At 40.3% G+C, this 8,164-nt stretch overlaps 1 pseudogene; it reads left to right on the top strand.

Moving 5' to 3' along the window:
* The first annotated feature begins 5,096 nt into the window (after positions 1 to 5,096).
* Positions 5,097 to 5,372, top strand: LOC104970557 (cytochrome b-c1 complex subunit 6, mitochondrial-like; annotated as a pseudogene).
* Positions 5,373 to 8,164: the final 2,792 nt, after the last annotated feature.

The raw sequence follows: 8,164 nt of genomic DNA, 5'->3' as shown, positions 1-8,164 counted from the left end.
AAGCTAGGATAAAATACTGCCTTATTACCAAGGACTCTGCAATGCAGGTCAACGGAGGGGCGCGGGAGCCTTTTTAACAAACCAAATACTTTTTCCAGACCTTCAGTTCCAATGTTTCCTCATTCTCTCGTTACTGAGATGCTCAGCTCCCTCAACTCAGGAAATGTTACACCAAGTCACGGGACCTGATCCCCCCCCGCCCCACCACCAAATCTAAGTCCTAGAGGGTTAAATGAGGATGGAAATTTTCCTAACTTTCAAAAACCTTTCCACAAAATCTGCCAAGCCTTTGCTTGGGTTCTTGAGTTAAAAGCATCACTGACTTTGCTCTGGTCTTAGGGTATTGCCAGAGTTAGTTCACTTAATTTGGAAGTGGGAGGTCAGATTGGGAGAGGTGAGCGAAGAGGGTGGAAACAGACACTTTGCAGATATTTTACAATGTTGACCACTCAAATTAAGAGCCGCTTATTAAAAGCTTGTGTTGGCAGCAAAGTTGGATGGAGTCCTTATGTGCCTCCAACAACAGAAAGATAAGGCTGCATATTCCATAAGGCACTAGATTGAACCGTATGAAGTTACCTTTTTCTTTTCCAGGTTGGAAACTGGCAATTCCGTAGAGCTCAAACTAATTTAAAAAATCTAAGTGACACCTTACCATAATAAGATTGATAAATATCAGATATCATCATTTTTTTAAAAAAAAAACAGTTCTGTTTTGCTAGCATCCCTGCTTTGCTAGCATCTTGAGCATGTGCTTTATCTCCCTATGGAGCTACTCAACACTGAGGGGTCAACTTATGCATTAAAATGGGACAGAAAATAGAAGCCACTTAGCACATTTTAAAATGGATCTTCAGGGAAGTCTTTTTTTCTGAAAAATTTAAAAAAATATGTGATTTTAAGGAGACATGTGTGAAATTTCAGGACTCCTAAGCTTTCAGATGCCTAGGAATTTACACAGAAGTAAACTTCTGTCTGCTCTTCTGTCTGCTGTTGTTCTTTAGTCCCTATCTCCTGTCTGACTTTTTGAGACCCCATGGGTTGTAGCCCACCAGGCTCCTCTGTCCATGGATTTCCCAGGCGAGAATACTGGAGTGGGTTACCATTGCCTTCTCTGGGGGACCTTCCCGACCCAAGGGTTGAGCCTGGGTGTCCTGCACTGCGGGCAGGCTCTTTACTGCTGAGTCAGTGGGGAAGAGACATCTGCTCTCTAACCCAGTGCTTTTCCTGTTCAAGTGCTCCATCTGCAGCACTACATTACACTGTCTCCTCTCGATATGACAGGCTTCTCAGCCTTTTCTTAGTTTGATGACCTTGACAGTTTGAGAAGTACTGGTCACTTGTTTCGTAGACTCTGTGTACCATTTTGTGTACATACTTTATTTAGTGTAAGAAACCTTTCTTTAGGTCAATATCACTGTGTGTTTTCCTTTTTTCCAGAAGCAACATTTTTAGTCCCTTCATAATATTTCACTGATAACTATGACACAGGTACTTCTTTTTCTAAAGAAAATAAAATGGCTTCTGTTCTTTAGAAGTGCTGGAGGTTAACAAGGAAATGATAGCATTCAATGGGGCAAAGAATATATTTAATCAGCATAATCTGATGGCGAACATTTTGACATGCCTGTTCTGACTTCTGTCCCAGGTTACTGTATAAGTGTGGGCACACAAATATACACAAAATAACACAGTCCTGTAGCATATTATCTTGAATCCAGACTCTAAATATCTAATAATCTATCTTTGCAACTCTGGCACTCTATTATCCTGAGATTAAAAAGTAAGGAATGAGTGAAGTGGTGATGGGCAGATATTTAGGGTCTAGATTAAAGATAATATGTCCCAGTTGTACAGTCACTTGTTCACTTTCATATTAAAGGCTTGCAAACAACTATTTAAAACCATTCTTACCCAGTTGAGTTTATATTATCATCACCATCTATCCACTTTCCTCATCTCACAGTAATCCTTGATGGTTCATACTTTCTCACTTTGCACTATCGAGTTATCTCCTAAATATATCTCTTGTCACTCATCATTTTTACCTCTGCTGCATTTGTTCTAACCTCCATTATCTGTTACCTGGACTGTTATATTATATTTCTAAATGGTTCCTCCTTCTCTCCCTAGGTCCAAACTTTCTTTATTCAAGTACATGCCAGTAAATATATACATACTATATATATAATATATATATATATGTATCTAAGATATAATGCATATGTTTATATATTACACATCTGTATATACATATTATATATATATATATATATATATATATGCATAATGTAAATACAGAAGGAAAACCACAATTACAGAAAACTAACCAAACTTATCACATGGCTCACAGCCTTGTATAACTCAATGAAACCATGAGCCATGCTGTGTAGAGCCACCCAAGATGGACAGGTCATGGTGGAGAGTTCTGACAAAATGTAGTCCACTGGAGAAAGGAATAGCAAACCACTACAATATTCTTGCCCTGAGAATCCCATGAACAGTATGAAAAGGCAAACAGATATGATGCTGAAAGAAGAACGCCCCAGGTTAGGAGGTGCCCAATAAACTACTGGAGAAGAGTGGAGAAATTGTTCCAGAAAGAATGGAGAGACAGAGCCAAAGTGAAAACAATGCCCATTTGTGAATGTGATTGGTGATGGAAGTAAAGTCTGATGCTATAAAAAACAATCTTGCATAGGAACCGGGAATGTTAGGTCCATGAATTAAGGCAAATTGTAAGTGGTCAAATGGGAGATGACAAGAGTGAACATCGACATTTTAGGAATCAGTGAACTAAAATGGACTGGAACGGGTGAATTTAATTCAGATCACCATTATATCTACTACTGTGGGCAAGAATCCCTCAGAAGAAGTGTAGTAGCCCTCATAGTTAACAAAAGAGTGCAAAATGCAGTACTTGGGTGCAGTCTCAAAAAAAAAAAAAAAAACCAGAATGAACTCAGCTCATCTCCAGGGCAAACCACTCAATATCACAGTAACCCAAGTCTATGCCCCAACCACTAATGCCAAAAAAGCTGAAGTTGAACAGTTCTATGAAGAACTACAAGACCTTCTAGAACTAACACCAAAAAAAGATGTCTTTTTCAGCATAGGGGACTGGAATGCAAAAGTACGGAGTCAAGACATATCTGGAGTAACAGGCAAGTTTGGCCTTCAGGTACAAAATGCAGCAGGGCAAAGGCTAACAGAGTTTTGCCAAGAGAATGCACTGGTCATAGCAAACACCCTCTTCCAACAATATAAGAGATGACTCTACACATGAATATCACCAGATGGTCAATACCGAGATCAGATTGATTATATTCTTTTCAGCCAAAGATGGAGAAGCTCTATACCATCAGCAAAAATAAGACCAGGAGCCAACTGTGGCTCAGACTATAAACTCCTTATTGCCAAATTCAGACTTAAATTGAAGACAGTAGGGAAAACCACTAGAATATTCAAGTATGACTTAAATAAAATCCCTTACAATTACACAATGGAGGTGACAAATAGATTCAAGGGATTAGATCTGATAGACAAAGTCCCTGAAGAACTATGGCCAGACATTCATAACACTGTACAGGAGGCACTGATCAAAACCATTCCCAAGAAAAAGAAATGCAACAAGGCAAAATGGTAGTCTGAGGAGGCCTTACAAATAGCTGAGAAAACAGAAGTGAAAGCCAAAAGAGAAAAAGCCAAAAGAGAAAAGGAAAGATATATCCATCTGTATATCAAGTTCCAAAGAATAGCAAGGATAGATTAGAAACCCTTCTTAACTGACCAATGCAAAGAAATAGAGGAAAACAATAGAACGGAAAAGACTAGAGATCTCTTCAAGAAAATTAGAGATACCAAAAATGGGCACAATTAAGGACAGAAATGGTATGGACCTAACAGGAGCAAAAGATATTAAGAAGAGGTGGCAAGATGTATACCTGGCAGATTCATTTTGATATATGCCAAAACCAATACAATACTGTAAAGTTAAAATAAAATAAAATAAAGATTTTAATGATCCAGATAACCAGAGCTAGACATCCTGGACTGTGAAGTCAACTGGGCTTTAGGAAGTATCACAATGAACAAAGCTACTGGAGGTGATGGAATTCCAGCTGAACTATTTTGAATCCTAAAAGACAGTGCTGTGAAAGTGCTGCACTCAATATGCCAGCAAATTTGGAAAACTCAGCAGTGGCCACAGGACTGGTAAAGGTCAGTTTTCATTCCAACCCCAAAGAAAGGCAATGCCAAAGAATGTTCAAACTACCACACAATTGCACTCATCTCACATGCTAGCAAACTAATGCTTAAAATTCTCTAAGCTAGGCTTCAACAGTACATGAACTGAGAGCTGCTAGAAGTTCAAGTAGTTTTAGAAAAGACAGAAGAAACAGAGATCAAATTGCCAACATCCGTTGCATCATAGATAAAAACATGGGAATTCCAGAAAAGCATCTACTTCTGCTTCATTGACTATGCTAAAGCCTTTGACTGTGTGGATCAAAACAAACTGTGGAAAATTCTTAAAGAGATGGGAGTACCGGACCACCTTACTTGCTCCTAAGAAATCTATATGCAGGTCAAGAAGCAACAGTTAGAACCAGAAATGGAACAACAGACTGGTTCCAAATCGGGAAAGGAGTACATCAAGGCTGTGTATTGCCACCCTGCTTATTTAACTTATATGCAGAGTACATCATGCAAAATGCTGGCTTGGATGAAGCACAAGCTAGAATCAAGATTGTGGTGAGAAATATCAATAACCTCAGATATGAAGATGACACCACCCTTATGGCAGAAAGTGAAGAGGAACTAAAGAGCCTCTTGATGAAAGTGAAAGAGGAGAGTGAAAAAGCTGGCTTAAAATTCAACATTCAGAAAACCAAGATCATGGCATCCAGTCCCATCACTTCATGGGAAATAGATGGGGGAACAATGGAAACATGAGAGACTTTATTTTCTTGGACTCCAAAATCACTGCAGATGGTGACTGCAGCCATGAAATTAAAAGACGCTTGCTCCTTGGAAGAAAAGCTATGACAAACCTACATAGTATATTAAATAGCAGACCAGGACTGCAGCCAGACATGGGGCTAGAGGACAAGCAAAGGATGCTGACCGGGTCTGGAGATCCCAAGGAGGAGGAAGAAGAGGAGGAGGAATTAGTGGATCCCCTGACAACCATTAGAGGGCAATGTGAGCAGCTGAAGAAATGTGTAAAGGCTCGGGAGTGACTAGAGCTCTGTGATGAGTGTGTATCCTCCAGGCCACAGGCAGAGGAGGACTGCACAGAGGAGCTCTTTGACTTCTTGCATGCAAGAGACCACTGTGAGGCCCACAAACTGTTTAATAGATTGAAATAGGTGTGCAGATTTATTCACCTAAGCCTTCATCACCTGAGCATTGGGATATTTCCTCATGGTTTTGAACATGCCATTTGTTTGTGTAATTAAGTTCATGTGAATCTCAAGGATTTTAGCTTAGGCAAGTAATTTCTGTGTAATTATCACTGATTTCATCTTAATAAAGTTCAGATCAGCAAAAAATAAAATAAAACAGAAAGCAGAGACATTGCTTTATGAACAAAGGTGTGTCTAGTCAAAGCCATGGTTTTACCAGTAGTCATGTATGGATGTGAGAGTTGGACCATAAAGAAAGCTGCATGATGAAGAATTGATGCTTTTGAACTGTGGTGTTGGAGAAGACTCTTGAGAGTCCCTTGGATAGCAAGGAGATCAAACCAGTCCCTCCTAAGGAAATCAGTCCTGAATATTCATTGGAAGGACTGATGTTGAAGCTGAAGCTCCAATATTTTGGCTACATAATGCGAAGCACTGACTCATTGGAAAAGACCCTGATGGTGGGAAAGATTGAAAACAGGAGGAGAAGGGATAACAGTGGATGAGATGATTGAAAGGCATCACCAACTCGATGACGTAAGTTTGAGCAAGCTCCAGGAGATGGTGAAGGACAGAGAAGCCTAGCATGCTGCAATCCATGGTGTCGCAAAAGTTGGACATAATTGAGTGTCTGAACTGAACTGATAATGTATGCATGCACAGAGCTGGCTCTTCTATTACCACATTTAAGAATATTTTGTTTACTTCTCATTCCCTGGTGCAGATCAGATTTTGAATTTGCTCTGTACATGACTTTGAGCAAATAACCTAATCTTTCTATTTCAGTTTTCTCGTCTCTACAATGAAGACCAGAGTACCTTACCTGACAGTGTTACTGTAGAATTAAATGTGCGAATAAATGTAAAATTTATTTTAGTTTTTTCCTCTAAGTTTCCTCTGCCTGAACCATCCATTCTGTTACCCCCTTCCCCAAGGTTCAACTGTCTTTGATGAAAAGTTTAAAATTGCTTTTTCTGTGCCTTCTTCGTGTAGAGGACATCACTCCATCTGCTTAGCTTTTTCTACTCTTGAGAGTCCCTTGGACTGCAAGGAGATCCAACCAGTCCATTCTGAAGGAGATCAGCCCTGGGATTTCTTTGGAAGGAATGATGTTAAAGCTGAAACTCCAGTGCTTTGGCCACCTCATGCGAAGAGTTGACTCATTGGAAAAGACTCTGATGCTGGGAGGGATTGGGGGCAGGAGGAGAAGGGGATGACAGAGGATGAGATGGCTGGATGGCATCACTGACTCAATGGATGTGAGTCTCAGTGAACTCTGGGAGTTGGTGATGGACAGGGAGGCCTGGCATGCTGCGATTCATGGAGTCGCAAAGAGTCGGACACGACTGAGCGACTGATCTGATCTGATGAATTATTATCTAGACCTTAAAGATGAAAAAACTGAGGCTCAATATAGAAAAGTGATTTTTCCCATAACCACACAGTACCAAATAGATAATGAAAGTAAGATTCAAATACGACTATTTCTGATACTCCCCTTCACCTACCTTACACTTTAGAGTTATCCACAAAAAGCTTCCCTTTTTGTTAAAAGAAGCCTTTCATAGCTTGAGAATCAGATTTCCGGTCTGTCACTGGGCCAAGTGTTCTAGTTTTGTTTTAGGAGAGTCAGGCAGGGGTTGAACAGTGAGAACTCTGTTTCTTCATCTATAAAATGAAAATAATGGAGCCATTTTTCTTTGAGGTCTTTCTGTCCTAATATCCTAGGATATTTTCATACACCTGGATACAGACATGGAGATTACTTGAAATTTGCTTGACCTTTGGGGTCATCAACTTTACTTTGTTATTCCGTAGTTCTCTTCTCTTATTCTCCATTTTAAATAATATGTTTAACAGGAATATCACCTCCAGGGAGTTGAAGAAACACTTCCAGAGAGCCAGGTTCCTGTCAGTGTTATTGTTGTTAGTTGTTCAGACATGTCTGACTCTTTGCGACCCCATGGACTGCCGCACGTCAGGCTTCCCTGTCCTTCACCATCTCCCGGAGCTTGTTCAAGCTCTAGTCCATTGCGTCAGTGATGACATCCACCATGTCATGCTCTGTCATCCCCTCCTCCTCCTGCCTTCAGTCTTTCCCAGCATCAGAGTCTTTTCTAATGAGTCAGTTCGTTGCATCACATGGCCAAAATATTGGAGCTTCAGCATCAGTCCTTCCAATGAATATTCAGGACTGATTTCCTTTAGGATTGACTGATTTGATCTCCTACAGTTCAAGGAACTCTCAAGATTTTCTCCAACACCACAGTTCAGAAGCATCAATTCTTCAACACTCAGCCTTCTTTATGGTCCAACTCACATCCATACGTGACTACTGGAAAAACTATGGTTTTGATTATACAGACCTTTGCTGGCAAAGTAATGTCTCTGCTTTTTAATATGCTGTCTGGGTTTGTCTGGCTGCAGTCACCATCTGCAGTGATTTTGGAACCCAAGAAATTAAAGTCTGTCATTGTTTCCATTGTTTCCCCATCTATTTACCATGAAGTGATGGGACCGTATGGGACCTTATCAGTAGTCTCATCTAATTCCATTTAAATCACTTCTATCTCCTGCTGTTCTGATATTTACAACCCCCCCCCCCCCCCCATTCTCATAACAGATTCAGCCTTAGGTCATTCCAAGACCACTTCACACCCTGCTGGTGTTTATCTGGATCAAAGGATCAGTTCATAGACTGTCTTTATTCCTCCAAGTGAATTCAAACACCAGCCCTCCTGATCAGATAACAGGCA

Source organism: Bos taurus, chromosome 3 (assembly GCF_002263795.3).
Source record: "Bos taurus isolate L1 Dominette 01449 registration number 42190680 breed Hereford chromosome 3, ARS-UCD2.0, whole genome shotgun sequence".
Taxonomy (NCBI): Eukaryota; Metazoa; Chordata; class Mammalia; order Artiodactyla; family Bovidae; genus Bos; species Bos taurus.
This window is presented reverse-complemented; position numbering and strand designations above follow the sequence as displayed.